Here is a 21,422-nt window from a genome sequence, read left to right as displayed (position 1 = left end):
GGTGTGGGTGGGGGTGACCATGAGGGAGATGCATGGGAGGGTGCGTTTGAGACATAGCCATGAGATTGTATGAGGATTGGGTTGCGTGGTTGTGTTCGAATGGGAACTGGGGCGGTGAGTAAGTGCAGGCAAGGTGAGGATGATGGTTGAGTGGATATGAGGAGTGATGCGAGAGCGTTGTGGTGGCAGTGCAGAAGGAGTTGTGTGGTGGTGGAGGTGATGTGGAAGGCGGAGTGTGGGAGAATGCGTAAGTATACTCACTTTGGCTGACCTGGTTAGGTCATTAAAGTGCTTCCTGCACTGGACCCAGGTTCGGCAGACATTGCTGCTACTGCTGACCTCCTCGGCCACCTCCAGCCAGGCCTTCTTGGTGGCAGAGGGACGCCACCTCCTCCCATCACATGGGAAAAATGTTTCCCTCCTCCTCCTCACCCCATCGAGCAGCACCTGGAGTGAGGAGTCTGAGAACCTTTGAGAAACCTTGCCTCTGGCCTGCTCCATGCTGCCAAAATGGTTCTTTGTTGCAGGAGGAGCATTGGAGGACTTCCCTTTAAATGGAGCTCCTCCTGCTGACAGCCTGCGATGCGGGTGTGCAGTGCGACCGCTGCGCAGGTCTGGAACGGAAAACCCGGAACCACGCGCCCAGTCGGCCCCCCGCTGCCAACCCGCCTCCCTCCTAATATTGGGCCCCTTGTGTCTGCAGCTCACCATCCTTATTTACCATGTTCTGTGCGTTTACGCACATGCACTCGAAACCCATCCTAGATTGCCTCGCATATCCCCCTGTCTGATTCCTTCTATTTCTGAACTACTCTTTATTGTCATGCCATTTGTCTCTCCCAATCCTCTGCATCTTGTTTCTCCTCTCTAAAGCCCATCCACCCGCCAAATTAGTTTAAACCCCCCCCCCACAGCACTAGTTAACCTCCCCGCGCGGACATTGGTCCCAGCCCTGTTGAGGTGCAACCCGTCCGTCTTGTACAGGTCCCTCCTGCCCCAGAACTGGTCTCAATGCCCCAGGAATCTGAAGCCCTCCCTTCCTGGACCATTTCTCCAGCCACGCATTAACCTGCTTTATCTCACTGTTCTTATACTCACTAAAACATGGTACTGGGAGCAATCCAGAGATTACTGCCTTAACTTCTGCCCCAGCTCCTGAATCTCTGACTGGAGGACCTCGACCCTTTTCCTCCCTATGTCATTGGTTCCAACGTGGACCACGACTTCTGGTTGTTCTCCTTCTCCCCACAAAATGTTCTGCACCCATTCCATGACATCCTTTGCCCTGGCACCAGGGCGGCAAAACACCACACGAGATTCACGCTGACGGTTGCAGAAACGCCCGTCTATCCCCGTGACAATCGAATCCCCCTATTTCTACGGTTCGTTCTGCCCCCCGTCCAGTCCTTTGCCCCATGATGCTGTGGATTTCCTCTAGATTGCATTCCCCCGAGGTGCCATCTCTCTCACTGGCATTCAGCACTGAAAACTGGTTTGAGAGTGTCACATTCCTGGAGGATTCCTGCACCACCTGCCTCTTCATCCAACCCCTGTCGGACGGCCACCCACTTACTGAACTCTCTGTGTCTGCGGGGTGACCACCTCCTGGAACGTGCGACACAGGAAAGTTTCAGCCTCCCACATGCCCTGCAGTGACACCAACATTTCTTGTGCTGTGTATCCCATGTGATTCTATGTATTTCATATCATTGTGTGCTCATGTGCTTTAAACCCAGTGTTTGAATCAGGGCACTGCGAAGAAATACAGCCACTAAAGAGTTTCTATCAAACACCAGCCCCATCACAAGGATCACGGTTATAAATTAATGTTTATTTATGGTTATTGATGCTTTACAGCTGATACAATTTGGACCATACAATTTATTGCTCATTTTTTAATGCTTTGTGTTGGATCTGATCATGCTCTGACTATTCTCACTGACTGTTGTGATGCTGCATTTACCCACTGTGCAGGGACCCCCACTGTTTATTGACCAGTTTTATATTAGAGCTGATCCTGCCCTGACTATTATCACTGACTGCGGAGATAGGATCATAGAATCGTTACAGCAGAGAACGAGGCCATTCGGCCCATTGAGCCCGTGCCGGCTCTTTGTAAGAGCAATCTAGTCAGTCCCATTCCCCTGCTCTTTCCCCGTAGCCCTGCAAATTTTTTCCCTTCAAGTATTTATCCAATTCCTTTCTGAAAGCCATGATTGAATCTGCCTCCACCGCCCTTTCAGGCAGCGCCTTCCCGATTATAACTGCTGGCTGCATAAAAAAGTTTTTTCTAATGTCACCTTTGGTTCTTTTGCCAATCACCTTAAATCTGTGTTGTCTGGATTTCGACCCTTCTGCCAATGGCAATAGTTTCTCTTTATTTACTTTATCTGAACCCCTCATGATTTTGAACACCTCTATCAAATTTCCTCTCAATTTTCTCTGCTTTAAGGAGAAAAGCCCCAGTTTCTCCAGCAAAACTGAAGTCCCTCATCCCTGGAACCATTCTAGTAAATCTTTTCTGCACCCTCTCTAAGGCCTTCACATCCTTCCTAAAGTGCAGTGCCCAGAATTGGACACAATACTCCAGTTGTGGCCGAACCAGTGTTTTATAAAGGTTCAACATAACTTCCTTGCTTTTGTACTCCAAGCCTCTGTTTATAAAGCCCAGGATCCCGTATGCTTTTTTAACCGCTTTCTCAACCTGTCCTGCCACCTTCAAAGATTTGTGCACATATATCCCCAGGTCTCTCTGCTCCTACACCCCCTTTAGAATTGTACCATTTATCGATATTGCCTCTCCTCGTTCTTCCTGCCAAAATGTATCACTTTGCACTTCTCTGCATTAAATTTCATCTGCCATGTGTCCGCCCATTCCACCAGCCTGTCTATATCCTCTTGAAGTCTATCACTATCCTCCTCACTGTTTACTACACTTCCAAGTTTTGTGTCATCTGCAAATTTTGAAATTGTGCCCAGTACACCCAAGTCCAAGTCATTAATATATATCAAGAAAAGCAGTGGTCCCAGCACCGAGCCCTGGGGAACACCACTGTACACCTCCCTCCAGTCCGAAAAACAACCATTCACCACTACTCTCTGTTTCCTGTCCCTTAGCCTGTTACAGATCCATGCTGCCACTGGCCCTTTTATTCCATGGGCTTCACTTTATCAAATGCCTTATGAAAGTCCATATACACCACATCAAGCACATTGCCCTCATCTACCCTCTCTGTTGCCTCTTCAAAAAACTCAATCAAGTTAGTTGAACATGATTTGCCTTTAACAAATCCGTGCTGACTTTCCTTTATCAATCCACGCTTGTCTAAGTGACTATTAATTTTGTCCCAGATTATCGTTTCTAAAAGCTTCCCCACCACCGAGGTTAAATTGACTGGCCTGTAGTTGCCGATTTTATAGTTTTTAACCCCTGGACAGGGACCCCCGCTGTTCATTGAACAGTTTTGTATTGGCCCTGATCCTGCTCTGTCTATTGTCACTGACTGTGGAGATTCTGCATGTACCCACTGTAAGGGGATGTTTATTGTCAAGTCTTTCTGCATATATCCATTGCTCATGGAACCTTATTGTTTATTGAGATGTCTCACTGCATTTCCCTACTGTACAGGGACCCCATTGTCTATTGAACAGTTTTGTATTGGAGCTGACCCTTCTCTCAGTATGTGAGGTGGTACATTTTGGTAGGAGGAATAAGGAAGTCACAGACACCCTGAAAAGTAAGAGTCTAAATGGTGTAGAGGAGCAAAGGGATCTAGGAGTACAAATTCACAAATCATTAAAAGTAGAAACGCAGGTTAACAAGGCCATAAAAGATGCTAACATAGCACTGGGGTTCATTTCTAAAGGAATCAAATTTTAAAGCAGAGAAGTTATGTTAAACTTCTATAGAGCCATGGTTAGACCACACTAAGAGTACTGGGCACAGCTCTGGCCTTCACATCACAAACATGATAGAGAGGCACTGGAGACGGTGCAATAAAGATTCATAACGGTGATATGAGAACTGAGAGCTGATATCTATCAGGAAAGACTGAACAGGCTGGGGCTCTTTTCTCTAGAAAAGAGAAGGCTGAGTGGTGACATAATAGAGGTCTTTAAAATAATGCAGGGGTTTGATGGGTAGACGGAGAGAAAATGTTTCCATTTGTGGGGGAGACCAAAACTAGGGGCCATAAATATAAGATAGTCACTAATAAATCCAATAAGGAATTCAGGAGAAACTCAGAGAGTGGTGAGAATGTGGAACTCACTGCCTCATGGAGTGGTTGAGGTGAATAGCACAGATACATTTAAGGGGAAGCTAGATAAACATGAGGGAGAAAGGAATAGAAGGATATGTTGATAGGACGAGATGAGGTAGCGTGGGAGAAGTCTCGTGTGGAGCATAAACACTGACATAGATCAGATGGGCCGAATGGCCAGTTTCTGAGCTGTAACATCCAAGTAATTCAAAGTAGTTATCACTGACTAGTGATGCTGCATTTACCCACTGTACAGAGACCCGCCCCTATTGTTTATTTAATAGTTCTGTATTGGAGCTCTGACTATTATCACTGACTGTAGTGATGCTGCATTTACCCATTGTAGAGAGGTCCCATTATTTATCTCCCAGTTTTGCTGTATTTACCCACTGTCCAGGGACAGACCGTGTCTGAACCGTGCCATTCAGAACAGTTTAACAGTCACAATCTATAAATGAGCTTGAAACTTTTTACTTGTCAAAGATTAGAGGAAATGTGTTGTGATCCCTCAGTGAGATTCTCACAGAGAAGCAGAGCCCATGGACATGTTTACTGAGAATCAGAAGTTGCACATTATCACCATCGATGAAACGTATGAGGGAGAGAGGCGGTGTGTTCCCTGTAAACAAAAAGGGAAGTGATTTATAGAAGGCGATCACTTGGAATCGAGGATGACTTTCCATAACCTCAGTGTGTGAAAAGCCGCTCACAGTCTGCAGTGTCTCAGATCAGTCGCTGTGTGTTTTGCTCTTCTGTTGAACTGACAGGAAGCACCTGGCGTTGTGGGGATTTCTGTGCTCGAGTTTTGTTGTCTGCTCACATGAAATATTGACATAATGCTGCTGGAACTGTCACCTTGTGATCTGAGCATTGGCAGCATAACATCCAGCAGGTCAATGTGTCAGAGGGAAGTATATCTGGGTAATGTCATTAATTCACTGAAAACACACAGCTTAGTGTCTGCAAATTAACATAACCCTTATCGCAAAGACTGAATCCCAGTACAAGAGGACGGTAATCTGTGTAAACTTTCCCAAATGTACAACAATAAATATCCATAGGTCCGGATAAGTAGAATCTTTCTGTGTCCAAATCAATCAGGAAATTCAGGTAGAGCGTGAGCAGCAATTCACCCCGTGGTCTTAAAGTGAAGGAGAAGAATCCAGGAGAAGGTTGGACTGATTCCTGGATCAGTGTCCAGTCCCGGGTGATATTGTTACACAGATTAACCAAGGGCTGCAGTTGTTTCTCTCCCTGATGTCCCAGTGCTGGGGAAGAGTACAGTCCAGGGTGTTACTGATATTGATAAGGCTGTGGATACTGGGGGATAATTGGAGATTTGAAGACTGAGATTGATAGATTTTTGTTCGGCAAAGTTTTCAAGGGATATGGAGCAAAGGCAGGAAAATGGATTTGAGGTACAGATCAGCCATGATCTAATTGAATGGCGGGGCAGGCTTGAGGGGCTGAACGGCCTCCTCCTGTTCCTAATGTTCCTCTATTCCCATTCATCCTCCATCCCTCTTGCTGGTCCCTTCAGAGTCATGGACTTCATTTACCCAAAGCAGAAATGAAGCTTTTTATCTTCATGGGCGACATAGCTACAAACCATTGAACCTCCTGGGCCACATGTAAGTTTAAATCCCTGTTCCTGTTAATCTGCGTTAAGTCTCAAGCCGTGAATCCGAACAACCCTGGTGTTTTGATTTAGGGTTTATCCGCCAACAATGCCAAGAGCAAACCTCCAGATCCACAATATTCACGCTGGACAAAAGCAAATAAGAAATGTAAGCGCAAAGAGGACCGAGTTGTCTGGGCTTTGCGGGCCCAATTCCCAGCACTCGGTGAAAGTTGACATATGTCCATGAGCTGTAATTTGGACACTCATGTCCAACGGGATGGGACAGGCAGCCTACTGCCTGACTACGTGAGAGGAGCCCCCCACCCCCACCCTGATCCCAGGACACTGACAGGTTGAAAAGGTCGTTAAAAAAAAGCATCCAGGATCCTGGGCTTTATAGACGCATAGAGTACAAAAGCAAGGAAGTTATGCTAAACCTTTATAAAACACTGGTTAGGCCTCAGCTGGAGTATTGTGTTCAATTCTGGGCATCACACTTTAGGGAGGATGTCAAGGCCTTAGAGAGGGTGCAGAAAAGATTTACTAGAATGGTCCCAGGGATGAGGGACTTCAGTTATGTGGAGAGACTGGAGAAGCTGGGATTGTTCTCCTTAGAACAGAGGCCCCTCAAGCCTGCCCCGCCATTCAATTAGATCATGGCTGATCTGTACCTCAAATCCATTTTCCTGCCTTTGCTCCATATCCCTTGAAAACTTTGCCGAACAAGGTTAAGAGGAGATCTGATAGAGGTGTTCAAAATCATGAACTGTTTTGACAGAGTAAATAAGGAGAAACTGTTTCCAGTGGCAGAAGGGTCAGTAATCAGAGGACACAGATTTAAGGTGATCGGCAAAAGAGCCGGAGGTGACATGAGGAAAGATTTTTTAACACAGCAAGTTGTAATGATGTGGAATGCGCTGCCTGAAAGTGCGGTGGAAACAGATTCAATAGTAACTTTCAAAAAGGAATTGGATAAATACTTGAAGGGAAAACATTTGCAGGGCTATGGGGAAAGAGCAGGGGGAGCGGGACTTCTTTCAAAGAGCCGAGACAGGTACGATGGGCCAAATGGCCCATCTACTGTAACACTATGATGCATATATTAACCAAGGGCTGCAGTTGTTTCTCTCCCTGATATCCCAGTGCTGGGGGAGTGTCCAGTCCAGGGCGATATCCACTGTCGTATAATGGAGCATGCATCCTCCGGTTAGTGATGGAAAGTTAATGATACAGAAACTATCAGAGAACATGCTGTGTATTTATTATTGAAATAAAAGGCCCTTTATACCAACCCTATTCTATTCTATTGTGTGATAGTAGGGAGTGTGTTTCATGCAGCTCGTTGAAGTGAAGTATCAGAGAAAATATTCTGAGTACTTAGTAGTGAAGAAAGATTATACTTGATTCTATTGTATGTTGGTGGGAATAATTTTCAACGCTCTCTCTCTCTCTCTCTCAAATCGTTTGTTTGCTTTCCAGGTAAATGTCAACAAAAAATGTAGGATTTTTTTATTCATTCATGGGATGCGGGCAGCACTGGCGAGGCCGGCATTTATTGCCCATCCCTAATTGCCCTTGAGAAGGTGGTGGTGAGCCGCCTTCTTGAACTGCTGCAGTCCGTGTGGTGACGGTTCTCCCACAGTGTTGTTAGGAAGGGAGTTCCAGGATTTTGACCCAGTGACAATGAAGGAATGACGATATATTTCCAAGTCGGGATGGTGTGTGACTTGGAGGGGAACGTGCAGGTGGTGTTGTTCCCATGTGCCTGCTGCCCTTGTCCTTCTAGGTGGTAGAGGTCGCGGGTTTGGGAGGTGCTGTCGAAGAAGCCTTGGCGAGTTGCTGCAGTGCATCCTGTGGATGGTACACACTGCAGCCAGTGTGCGCCGGTGGTGAAGGAAGTGAATGTTTAGGGTGGTGGATGGGGTGCCAATCAAGCGGGCTGCTTTGTCCTGGATGGTGTTGAGCTTCTTGAGTGTTGTTGGAGCTGCACTCATCCAGGCAAGTGGAGAGTATTCCATCACACTCCTGACTTGTGCCTTGTAGATGGTGGAAAGGCTTTGGGGAGTCAGGAGGTGAGTCACTCGCCGCAGAATACACAGCCTCTGACCTGCTCTTGTAGCCACAGTATTTATATGGCTGGTCCAGTTAAGTTTCTGATCAATGGTGACCTCCCAGGATGTTGATGATGGGGGATTCAGCGATGGTAATGCCGTTGAATGTCAAGGGGAGGTGGTTAGACTCTCTCTTGTTGGAGATGGTCATTGCCTGGCACTTGTCCGGTGTGAATGTTACTTGCCACTTATCAGCCCAAGCCTGGATGTTGTCCAGGTCGTGCTGCATGCGGGCACGGACTGCTTCATTATCTGAGGGGTTGTGAATGGAAATGAACACTGTGAAATCATCAGCGAACATCCCTATTTCTGACTTTATGATAGAGGGAAGGTCATTGATGAAGCAGCTGAAGATGGTTGGGCCTAGGACACTGCCCTGAGGAACTCCTGCAGCAATGTCCTGGGGCTGAGATGACTGGCCTCTAACAACCGCCAGCATATTCTTTTGTGCTGGGTATGACTCCAGCCGCTGGAGAGTTCTCCCCCTGATTCCCATTGACTTCAATTTTACTAGGGCTCCTTGGTGCCACACTCAGTCAAATGCTGCCTTGATGTCAAGGGCAGTCACTCTCACCTCACCTCTGGAATTCAGCTCTTTTGTCCATGTTTGGACCAAGGCTGTAATGAGGTCTGGAGCCGAGTGGTCCTGGCGGATCGCAAACTGAGCATCAGTGAGCAGGTTATTGGTGAGTAAGTGCCGCTTGATAGCACTGTCGACGACACCTTCCATCACTTTGCTGATGATTGAGAGTAGACTGATGGGGCGGTAATTGGCCGGATTGGATTTGTCCTGCTTTTTGTGGACAGGACATGCCTGGGTAATTTTCTACATTGTCGGGTAGATGCCAGTGTTGTAGCTGTACTGGAACAGCTTGGCTAGAGGCGCAGCTAGTTTTGGAGCACAAGTCTTCAGCACTACAGCCGGGATGTTGTCGGGGCCCATTGACTTTGTTGTGTCCAGTGCACTCAGCCGTTTCTTGATATCACATGGAGTGAATCGAATTGGCTGAAGACTGGCTTCCGTGATAGTGGGGATATCAGGAGGAGGCCGAGCTGGATCATCCACTCGGCACTTCTGGCTGAAGATGGTTGCAAACGCTTCAGCCTTGTCTTTTACACTCACGTGCTGGACTTTGCCATCGCTGAGGATGGGGATGTTTACAGACCCTCCTTTCTATGGGTCGCAACCGCAAAATTTTCGGACTTTGAATTCCCCGTGGGAAGCCTGTACTTTTATGCGCCAACGTTAAACTCGGAAATAAAGCCAGGTTGCGATCGCAACCCAAAAACAACTATTTTCAATTCCCACACGCCCCCAACTCACCCGTTCTTGGAGTTTAAAATCACCTCCTATGTCTCTATTAATAAAGCCCAGGATCCCATATGCTTTTTTAACAGCCTTCTCAACTTGACCTGTCACGTTCAAAGATTTGTGTACATACATCCCCAGGTCTCTCTGTTCCTGCACCCCCTTTTAAATTGTACCATTTAGTTTATGTTGCTTCTCTTCTTTCTTCTGACCCAAATGCATCATTTCACACTTCTCTGCGTTAAATTTTATCTGCCATGTGTCTGCCCATTTCACCAGTCTGTCTCTGTCCTCCTGAAGTCTGTTACTATCCTCCTCATTGTTTACCACATTTCTGAGTTTTGTGTCATCTGCAAACTTTAAACTATACCCTCTGCCCCCAAGTCTAGGTCAATAATTTATATCAAAAAGAGCAGCGGTCCTAATACTGACCCCTGGGGAACACCACTGTAAACTTCCCTACGATTGATTCCCAGACACACCACAATGTGGTTTCACTGCTCTACACCTGTCCCTGGGGATTCCGGAGTTTGGCCAGAGATCAGGAGAATCTGATCACAATTTCAGGGCCAATGTTTTGGACTTTAATTCTGAAAGCTAAATACTGCAGTTATTCACCAACAGAGGGCGTCCATTATTCTTTCAGGCTAACTGCTGCACCGTCCAGTATTCACCAGCAGAGGGAATGCGGGAACAGGAGGAGGCCATTCAGCCCTTTGAGTCTGTTCCGTCATTTCATTGGATCATGGCTGATCTGTAACTCAACTCAATTTAGCCACTTTGATCCATAATCTTTGAGACATAAAAATCTGTCTATCATTTCTGAAAACGTCAATTGACCCAATCTCCACTGCCTTTTGGGAAGAGAGTTCCACATTTCCACGGCCCTTTGGGTGAAAAAGTCCTTCCTGATTTCACTCCTGAATGTCCTTGCTCTAATTTTATGATTGTGCCCCATTGTTTGGGAATCCCCCACCAGAGGAAATATTCTCTCCGTTTCTACCTTATCGAATCCTATCATCAGTTTAAACAGCTCATTCAGATCACTCCTCAACTTTCTAAACTCAAGGGAATACAACTCAGGTTTATGCAACCTGTCTCCATAATTTAACCCTTTCAGCCCCATATCACTTTGGCCAATTTTCACTGTACCCCCTTCTAAGGCCAATATATTCTTCCTGAGATGTGGTTCCCAAAACTGAACGCAGTTCTCCAGATGGGGTCTGATCAATGCTCGAAACAACTGAAGCATCACTTCCTCCCCTCTGTATTCCAGCCCCCTCGAGATAAAGGCCAACGTTCTATTCGCCATCTCGAGTCCCTGTTGTACCTGATTAGCAGCTTTTTATGATTTGTGTACTGGAATTTAAACAATATATTTGACAATTGGTTAAGATAATTGGCAAAAGAACCAGGGTGAGGTGAGGAGACAGAGAGTAGGGATAGAGGGAATGTGCTCTGACTGGCGGGAAATATGAGATGATCCACTTTCAACCCCAGAAATACAAATCGGAGTATTTTCTAAAACGGTGCGAAAGTAAGAACTTTAGAGAAGCAGAGATTTGGGAGTTAGAATCATGGCATCATACAGCGCAGGAGGAGGCCATTCAGCCCATCGTGCCTGTGCCGGCTCTTTGAATGAACTATCCAATTCGTCCCACTCCCCTGCCCCTTCCCCATAGAGCTGTAATTTTTTTCCCTTCAAGTATTTAACCAATTCCCTTTTGAAAGTTACTGTTGAATCTGCTTCCACCGCCCTTTCAGGCAGTGCATTCCAGGTCATGATAACTCATTGCATAAAAACAATTCTCATCTCACCTGTGGTTCTTTTGCCAATAACCTTCGATTGGTGATCTCTGGTTACCGACCCTTCCATTACTGGGAACAGTTCCTCCTTATTTACTCTATCAAAACACCTCTTAATTGTAATCACCTCTATTAATTCTCCCCTTAACCTTCTTTGCTCTGAGGAGAGCAATCCCAGCTTCTCCAGTCTCTCCACATAACTGAAGTCCCTCATCCCTGGTACCATTCTAGTAAATCTCCTCTGCACCCTCTCTAAGGCCTCGAAATCTTTCCAATAGTGCCACCCACAGCTGGAAACAATACTCCAGCCTAACCAGTGATTTATAAAGGTTTAGCATAACTTCCTTGCTTTTGTATCTATGGCTCTGTTTATAAAGCTAGGGATTTCTCAACTTGTCCTGCAACCTTCAAAGATTTGTGTGCATACACACCCAGGTCTCTTAGCTCCCCACACCACCTTTGAAATTGTACCATTTAGTTTGTATTGCCTCTCCTCATTCTTCCCACCAAAATGCATCACCTCACACTTCCCTGTGCCATGTGTCTGCCCATTTCACCAGTATGTCTGTGTCCTCCTGAAGTCCGTTACTGTCCTTTCACTGTTCACTACATTCCCGAGTTTTGTGTCATCTGCAAACTTTCAAATTGTACCCTGTATACCCGAGCCCGGCTGATTCATGGGGCAGAACGTTCTCAGATGGCACACCGCTCCGTAATGGCGTCCATCCCAACCGCCATCGAGCCCGTCGGAGCAAGTTCATGAATGCGCACTAAAACCCGGAAATCGCAAACTTGCTCTGATTGGTTCAACGGCGTTTTGACAGTCCCGAATTAAAGGGCCAGCTCCGCCACAATCACATACAATCAGACACACTCACCATCTGCAACGATGATACTCACGCCATGAGAAGGTATGCTTGAAAATACCAGCCCTGCACTACTTCTTAAAAGTGTGGAGACTTATAATGACTGAAAAACAACAAAAAATAAATTTTAAAAATTATTCCTATTTTAATATTTTTTGATCATTAAAAAAATTAAAAATTTTATTTTTAAAAAACTTTTAATTTCCGTACGTTACAATGCATTATAAATCATTTCCTTGCCTTTTTATAATAAGGTATGTTTTGTTACGTTTTTATTTAGATTAACGTAGGGAATGTCACTTTAAGTTTATGAGGTTAACTTGCCTGCTTGTGGGCGGGGTTTGCAGTCCCACGGTGTTCCCATGTCCACATGGCCTGCACTGATATCAGGACAGACCACTGAGGGAGATCTCAGAATCCAGCAAATTTACCCCGTGGACCACGCAGTGAGTACATTCGTACTTTTCATCCACAGGAGGTGCGGAGAGCCTTCCCACCCCGGTCTGAGCTAGTTCCGGCCCATTATATATCAAAAAGTGCAGTGGTCCTAATACTGACCCCTGGGGAACACCACTGTATACTTCCCTCCAGTCTGAAAAACAACCGTTCACCACTACTCTCTGCTTTCTGAACCTCAGCCAATTTCATACTGACACTGCTGCTGCCCCTTTATTCCCATGGGCTTCAATTCTGCTAACAAGTCTATTATGTGGCTCTTTGTTCAATGCCTTTTGCCTGATCATCAACCGCACGAGCCCCATCAACTCTCTCCGTTACTTCATCAAAGAACTCAATCAAGTTAGTGACAATTTACTTTGTCTCGGATTATTCACTCTAAATGTTTCCCCATCACCGGCTTTACGCTGACTGGCCTATAACTGACGGGTTTATCCCTCTCCCCTTTTTCGAACAGGGCTGTAACATTTGCAATCCTCCAGTCCTCTGGGCACAGCTCCTATGATCTAAGGAGGGTTGGACGATTGTGGCCAGAGCCTCTGCTCTCTCCACCCTAACGTCCCTCAGTAACCCAGGATGCATCCCATCTGGACCGGGTGACTTTTCTACTTTGAGCGCTGCCAAATTTTTACCTCCTCTTTATCTATTTTTATCCTCTCCAATATCACTACTACCTCCTCCTTTATTGTAACATTGGCAGCAACCTCTTCTTTCTTGAAGGCAGCTGCAAAGAACTAATTTAGAACCTCAGCCATGCCCTCAGCCTCCACTAGAAGATCTCCTTTTTGGTTCCTAATTGGCCCCACCCTTCCTTTGACTGCACTTTCACTACTGATGTGTTTATAAAATACTTTTGTGTTCTCTGTTATGTTACCCATTAGTTTATTCTCATACAGTGTCTTTTCCCCTTTTATTTCCTTTTTCCGTTCTCCTCTGTACTTCCTGTATTCAGCTTGGTTCTCCACTGTATTATGAACCTAGCGTTCAACATAATCCTCCTTTTTCTGTTTCATTTTAATCTCTAAATCTTTAGTCATCCGGGGAGCTCTAGCATTGGATGCCCTTCCTTTCCCCCTCATGGCAATTAGAATTACACAGAATGCACAGCACAGAAACAGGCCATTCGGCCCAACTGGTCTATGCTGGTGTATATGCTACACATGACCCTCCTCCCATCCTTCTTCATCTAAGCCTATTAGCATAAAATTCTATTCCTTTCTCCTTCATATGTTTTGCTAGCTTCCCCTTAAATGCATCAATACACTCCGCCTCAATCACTCCCTGTGGGAGTGAGTTCCACATTCTCACCACCCTCTGGGTGAAGAAGTTTCTCCTGAATTCCCTATTCGATTTATTAATGACTATCTTATATTTATGACCCCTAGTTTTGGTCTCTCCCACAAGTGGGAACATTTTCTCTCCATCTGCCCTGTCAAACCCTTTCACAATCTTGAAGACATCCCTTTTCTAGAGATAAGAGCCCCAGCCTGTTCAGCCTTTCCTGATCATGACATCCTCTCAGTTCGGGTATCATCCTCGTGAATCTTTTTTGCATCTTCTCCAATGCCTCTAAATCCTTTTTGTAATATGGAGACCAGAACTGTGCAAAGTTCTCCAAGTGTGGTCGAACCAAGTTTAACATAACTTCTCTGCTTTTCAATTCTTTCCCTCTAGAAATGAACCCCAGTGCTTGGTTTGCCTTTTTTCTGGCCTAATTAACCTGCGTCGCTACTTTTATTGGTTTGTGTATCTGTACCCCAAACTCCCTCTGCTTCTCTATCCCATTTAGACTCTTATTATCCAAGCAATATGAGGCCTCCTTATTCTACCAACCAAAATGTACCACCTCACATTTATCTATATTGAAATTCATTTGCCAATTACACACCCATTCAGCAAGTTTATTGAAGTCCTCTTGCATTTTGACGCATTCTTCCTCTGTATTAATTCCACCCCCCAATTTGATGCCATCCACAAATTTTGAAATTGTGCGTCCGATTCTCGAGTCCAAATCGTTGATGTAAATTGTGAACAGCAGTGGTCCCAGCGATCCCCGTGGACACCACTTCCCACCTTTTGCCAGTCTGAGTTGCTATCCTTAACCCCTACTCTGTGTTTTCCGTTTTGTAGCCAGTTTGCTATCCATTCTGCTACCTGTCCCTTGACTCCACACGCTCTGACCTTAGTCATCAGTCTACAATGTGGCACCTTATCGAAGGCCTTTAGAAAATCCAAATATATTACATCTACTACGTTACCCTTGTCTACTCTTTCTGTTACTTCTTCAAAAGAATTCAATAAGGTTGGTGAAGCATGAATCTCCCTTCTGAAATCAGTGCTGACTATTCCATTATATCTTCATTTTCTAGATGTTTTTCGATTACATCTTTTAGTAAAAATCCATTATCTTTCCTACCACATTCCATTATCATTTCTACTCAGTGTAATATTAAATTGTTCTCTCCATTCCACCATTTTTATGGACGAAACTCACTCCAGCTCCTCCCACAGACATCCCACTGATGGACTGTAACCAGGGGCGTAAACCTGTCTCCAGGTGACATCACAAAGGAGCCAGGAGCCAATCACACAGCAGCCAGGAACGATGTCACAAAGCAGCCACAGCCCCGCCCACTCGAGGTATTACAGGGTCACATGACCAGGCTCTGCTCCTGGTCTTCAGTCTCGCTGGACTGGAGCACAGGTTACAGAATCGGACCAATAGTGTGATGGGCCCGTCTACGACCCCAGCTCCCGTCTAACGACGCCCCAGGCAGGGAGCACAGCCTCCCAATATTACCCTTTATGAATCCTGTGTCCCAACGTCCTGATGTGAGGTCCCACTATTCAATGCCCCCACATCCACCTCTTGCTTCTTCTACCCAAAGAAATGACAAGCTGATGTTTTGAAGCAGGAAAAGATAAAGAGATGTTCTGCTGCCGATGGAGGAGAATGTCCCAAGGGCAGTGTTGGTGCCGTTGGACAGGTGAGCAAGATGGATGTTGATGAGTGTGACTGAACATGTCCGACCTCTTTGGCTTCACTTTCTTGTCTCTTGTACAGTTCAGGAAATGTGCTGTCAGGAAATGTGTGATGTCTGAAGGACAGTCCTGGACTTCAAAGAAAAGTTGAAGTAGAACAATTGAAGAGGTTGAAGGTGGAAAATTCCTCAGGTTTGATGTCACTCACCCTCAATATTCCAACAGCAAACACAAAAAATCATAAAGTAGGATCGGAGCGGACAGGGTCTGATCTCTGGAGGTTACTAATGTACCTGGACAGTTAGTGCTGCACCTTCCCAGGGTCTGATCTCTAAGGTTACTCATGTACCTGGACAGTTAGGACTGCACCTTCCCAGGGTCTGATCTCTGGAGCTTACTCATGTACCTGGACAGTTAGTGCTGCACCTTCCCAGGGCCTGTTCTCCAGAGGTTACTCATGTACCTGAACAGTTAGTACTGCACCTTCCCAGGGCCTGTTCTCCAGAGGTTACTCATGCACCTGGACAGTTAGTGCTGCGCCTTCCCAAGGTCTGATGTCTAGAGGTTACTCATGTACCTGGACAGTTAGTGCTGCACATTCCCAGGGTCTGTTCTTCAGAGGTTAGTCATGTACCTGGACAGTTGGTGGTGTACCATCCCAGGGTCTGTTCTTCAGAGGTTAGTCATGTACCTGGACAGTTGGTGGTGTACCTTCCCAGGGTCTGATCTCTGGAGATTGTTAATGTACCTGGACATTTAGTGCTGCACCTTCACAGGGTCTGATCTCTGGAGATTGTTAATGTATCTGGACATTTAGTGCTGCACCTTCCCAGGGTCTGATCTCTAGAGGTTGTTAATGTATCTGGACATTTAGTGCTGCACCTTCTCAGGGTCTGATCTCTAGAGGTTATTCATGTACCGGACAGTTAGTGCTGCACCTTCCCAGGGTCTGATCTCTGGAGTTTACTCATGTACCGGACAGTTAGTGCTGCACCTTCCCAGGGTCTGATCTCTGGAGTTTACTCATGTACCGGACAGTTAGCGCTGCACTTTCCCAGGGTTTTATCTCTGGAGTTTACTCATGTCCCGGACAGTTAGTGCTGCACCTTCCCAGGTTCTGTTCCTGTGACTGGGATGTTCTGTGCTCTTGTGCTGATCTCTGAGTGTGCGGAATGTACCTGTTTTCAGGCCAGTGCTGGGTACGTGAATTAAATGGTCAATGAAGGGAGTCACTCAATTTCATCGGGCAATTCAAACCAAGAAGAAAATGACTTACCCCAAAGAGCGATCTCCATTACTTCTTATTCCTCTTTGGGAGAGGGGTTAGGATGGTTAAAACCTGATGCTGAAAGTTTTGTTCCACAGTTTTTCCATTGAATGTCTGTTCCTGTATCAGGTCAGTAACTGTCGAAGAGAAAAGGGCAGAAAATGATGTGTCCGCACCCTCCAGGGATGTACTGAACCATCCTGACTTTGGGGAGACCAGTGATGGGCCCCCACCCTCCAGGGATGTACTGAACCATCCTGACTTTGGGGAGACCAGTGATGGGCCCCCACCCTCCAGGGATGTACTGAACCATCCTGACTTTGGGGAGACCAGTGATGGGCCCCCACCCTCCAGGGATGTACTGAACCATCCTGACTTTGGGGAGACCAGTGATGGGCCCCCACCCTCCAGGGATGTACTGAACCATCCTGACTTTGAGGAGAATCCAACATAAAACCCCACAGATCTTTGGGACAAAAATGTAAAACTAGAACGATGGGGATTAAAGAGTTCTTCCCCAGGGATGGAGGAGGAATAATGGGGAACAGAAGGTGTTTGTATTATAACAGAATGGAATCTGCCTCCCCTCGAGTCTGAGAGCCTGGTTTCTGTGTGTCACGAAGTAATTTTCCTTTCCATCCACCTGACATCGTCCTCGGGCTGGAGGCTTCTGCCTGCTGCATTTAGACAGCCCCAAAGATCCAATGAACCCCTGCGGGGAGAACATCTCAACTTACCTTTTATGCCTCCTTCACTTTGTCACCAGTCCCTCTCAGAACCCCCGATCAGAGGGGAGCAGTCACAAGGGCCAGTGATAGTTTCCTCACGCACCATCCGAATGGGCCCAACTGACAGAGAAATCAACTGGGAGGCCTGTTAGGCCCCTCCCCCTCATTTCCCTGTCATTACAATGTCTGAGTGTGTTGCAGGTCCACCCACTTCCATCAGGGGAAGCCTTGGGAATGCCAGGGGTGGAGGGACAGCATCACGAGTCTCCGCCCACTCTTTCCTCTCCTTCGCACCTGGGAACTGAGCATTTCCCAGACACATAGATGAGGAATCTAGAGGCCTGTGTCATGACCAACAATTCCTCCTCCTGTCCGTGTATAATGTAACCCTGGGCATTGTCCTCGCTCCCCTGATCTAGGTGCGCTGATCGGCTGTGAGCTCAGCTTCCTCCCGCACCCCACTCCCCCCCAATCCATTACCAGCCTGCTGTCCATCACCCCCAAAACATTGTCCGCTCACCCTCTGCTGCCTAAACCCAAATCCAGCCTTTATCACCTGGAGGTTCAACCTCTCCAACACTCTCCCTATTGTCCTCCCCACTTCCCCCCTCCACAAACTACAAGGTATCCTGAATACACATCGCGTGTCTTGACACGGACAATGTCCCAAACACCTGTTCTCTTCCTTCTTGCCAGATTCCACCGGCTCCCTGTGCTCCAGTGGATTGATTTTAAGATCCTTGCTCTCGCCTTCCAATCCCTTTGTTCCTGACTCCCTCCTATCTCAGCGATCTCCACCACCCATACATCGGTGCCCACTCTCCGCTCCTCTCTCCACTCCTGTACCACCTCAACACTCCTCATTCACCGCTCCTTCTGCTCCACCATCGGCAGACGCTCCTCAAACCACAACACCCCGGGCATCTGGAACTCCCGCCCTCCCTCTGGGCCCCTCCCTCCCCGCCTTCAAAAACCTCCTCAGTAACCTTCTCTCTCACTGGGCACTCACCACTCGACCCCTCTTTCTCCCTCCAGCTTGGTGCCCAGTCTGTGCTCCTGACTCAGGAAAGTGTTCGGAGACGTCTCTCTGTAGGTCAACACCCATCACAGTGGAAGCCATATTGACAGGGTGTTTTCCCCAGAGGGTGGGAGGGCCCATCAGAGGCCGAGAATCACTGGGCAGCTGCCCCAAACTCCCAGAGGCTGGTTACATTCCACATTCTATCCCTAGAATACAATAAGACCAGTTTGGTGACTGGGATTATATTTAATTTAAATATATTCCTCATTATTAGCATTAAAATGAATTACTTTAACATTAAATTGTTCTTTTCCCCACTATTTATATAGAATAAACTCACTCACAGTGTCAGCTGTCACTCCAGCTCCTCCCACAGACATCCCACTGATGCCCTGTAACCAGGGGCGTAAACCCGTCTCCAGGTGACATCACTCAGGAGCCAGGAACGATGTCACAAAGCAACCAGAGCCCCGCCCACTCGAGGTATTACAGGGTCACATGACCAGGCTCTGCTCCTGGTCTTCAGTCTCGCTGGACTGGAGCACAGGTTACAGAATCGGACCAATAGTGTGATGGGCCCGTCTCCGACCCCAGCTCCCGCCTGACAAACGACCACAACCAGGATTTATATCGCACCTTTAACATGGCAAAACCTCCCAAGGCGCTTCACAGGAGCGTTATCCAACAAACATTTGACTGAGCCACATCAGGAGATGTTAGGACAGGTGTCCAAAAACTTGGTCAAAGAGGTAGGTTTTAAGGGGAATCTTAAACTAATTTGGTTGGGGGAAGGAAACCAAGACGTAGCAGCAGAGAGAGACAAGGTGTATCGAAAACGAGGAGGGACAAATAGCAACAGAATCAAGAATAGTGTAGAAAGAGCAGGAATTAGATGGAGGAAAAAGCAAAGCCGGCCAGCATGGTGTTGGAATGCGTGTGTGTTAATGTGAGGAGTGTTACAAATAAGGTCAATGAGCTGCAGGCACAAGTTACCACATGGGGTTATGATCTAATGGCTGTAACGGAGACCGGGCTTAAACATGGGCAGGAATGGCAATTAAACATTCCTGATTACAGTGTATTCAGGAGGGGTAGGGAAGGAAATAAGCAAGGATGGGGGATGGGGGGTGGGACTATTGATCAAGGATAATATTACAATTCTACAGAGGGACTTTATACTGGAGGGTTCAAAGACTGAATCTACTTGATTAGAGTTAAGGAACAAAACAGGAGCTGTTACATTGCTGGGTGTTCACTACAGACCCCCAAATAGTGAGAAGGAGATGGAGGAGCAAATCTGTGGGCAAATTTCCGAACAATGTGAAAACAATAGAGCAGTAATAGTCGGGGATCTCAATTACCCGAATATAGACACGGGAAAAAACAGAGTAAAGGGTAAAGTGGGTGAAGAATTCCTAAAATGTGTACAGGAGAACTTTCTTCATGAAACTATAGAAAATTTACGGCACAGAAGGAGGCCATTCAGTCCATCGTGTCCGTGCCGTCCGAAAAAGAGCGATCCAGCTTAATCCCACTTTCCAGCTCTTGGTCCGTAGCCCTGTAGGTTACGGCTCTTCAGGTGCACATCCAGGTACTTGTTAAATGAGTTGAGGGTTTCTGCCTCTACCACCCTCTCAGGCAGTGAGTTCCAGACCCCCACCACCCTCTGGGTGAAAAAAACTCTCCTCAGCTCCCCTCTAATCCTTCTACCAATTACTTTAAATCTATGCCCCCTGGTTATTGACCTCTCTGCTAAGGGAAATAGGTCCTTCCCATCTACTCTATCTAGGCCCCTCATAATTTTGTACACCTCAATTAAATTACCCCTCAGCCTCCACTGTTCCAAAGAGAACAACCCCAGCCTATCCAATCTTTCCCCATAGCTAAAATTCTCCAGTCCCGGCAACATCCTTGTAAATCTCCTCTGTATCCTCTCCAGTGCAATCATATCTTTCCTGTAATGTGGTGACCAGAACTGTACACAGTTCAAGCTGTGGCCTAACTGGTGTTTTATACAGTTCCAGCATAAACTGCCCGTTCTTATATTCTATGCCTCGGCTAAGAAAGGAAAGTATCCCATATGCCTTCTTAACCACCTTATCTACCTGTCCTGCTACCTTCAGGGATCTGTGGACATGCACTCCAAGGTCCCTCACTTCCTCTACACCTCTCAGTATCCTCCCATTTATTGTGTATTCCCTTGCCTTGTTTGCCCTCTCCAAATGCATTACCTCACATTTCTCTGAATTGAATTCCATTTGCCACTTTTCTGCCCACCTGACCAGTCCATTGATATCTTCCTGCAGTCTACAGCTTTCCTTCTCACTATCAACCACACGGCCAATTTTTGTATCATCTGCAAACTTAGAGTCATAGAGTCATACAGCACGGATAGAGGCCCTTCGGCCCATCGTGTCCGCGCCGGCCATCAGCCCTGTCTACTCTAATCACATATTCCAGCATTTCTTAATGCTGGAATATGGGATTAGAGCCCCCTACATTTACATCCCCTACATTTACGTCCAAATCATTAATATATACCCCAAAAGGATGGGGCCAATACTGAGACCTGCGGAACCCCACTGGAAACATCCTTCCAGTCACAAAAACACCCGTCGACCATTACCTTTTGCTTTCTCCCACTGAGCCAATTCTGGATCCAATTTGCCACTTTCCCTTGGATCCTATGGGCTTGTACTTTTTTGACCAGTCTGCCATGTGGGACTTTGTCAAAAGCCTTGCTAAAATCCATGTAGACTACATCAAATGCACTACCATCATCGACCCTCCTTGTTACCACCTCAAAAAATTCAATCAAGTTAGTCAGACACGACCTTCCCTTAACAAATCCATGCTGACTGTCCTTGATTAATCCGTGCCTTTCTAAATGGCGGTTTATACTCTCCCTCAGAAGTGATTCCAATAATTTGCCCACCATCGAGGTTAGACTGACCGGCCTGTAATTACTCGGTCTATCCCTCACTCCCTTTTTA

General features: G+C 46.6%; 1 long non-coding RNA gene across 1 annotated transcript in view; it reads right to left on the bottom strand.

Annotated features, from left to right (window-relative positions):
- The window catches only part of LOC137306165 (uncharacterized), a 317,297-nt gene extending 298,669 nt beyond the window's left edge, over nucleotides 1-18,628 (bottom strand). Inside the window, exons 1-2 of the long non-coding RNA XR_010958830.1 lie at nucleotides 18,418-18,628; nucleotides 16,690-16,817 (exon numbers count right to left, since the gene is read on the bottom strand). This is a non-coding gene — a long non-coding RNA (uncharacterized lncRNA). The remainder of the gene's footprint in view (nucleotides 1-16,689; nucleotides 16,818-18,417) is intronic.
- Nucleotides 18,629-21,422: the final 2,794 nt, after the last annotated feature.

The sequence above is a fragment of the Heptranchias perlo genome, chromosome 42, assembly GCF_035084215.1.
Source record: "Heptranchias perlo isolate sHepPer1 chromosome 42, sHepPer1.hap1, whole genome shotgun sequence".
Taxonomy (NCBI): Eukaryota; Metazoa; Chordata; class Chondrichthyes; order Hexanchiformes; family Hexanchidae; genus Heptranchias; species Heptranchias perlo.
The sequence above is the reverse complement of the archived record's forward strand: the minus strand, read 5'-3'. Positions and strand labels throughout refer to the sequence as shown.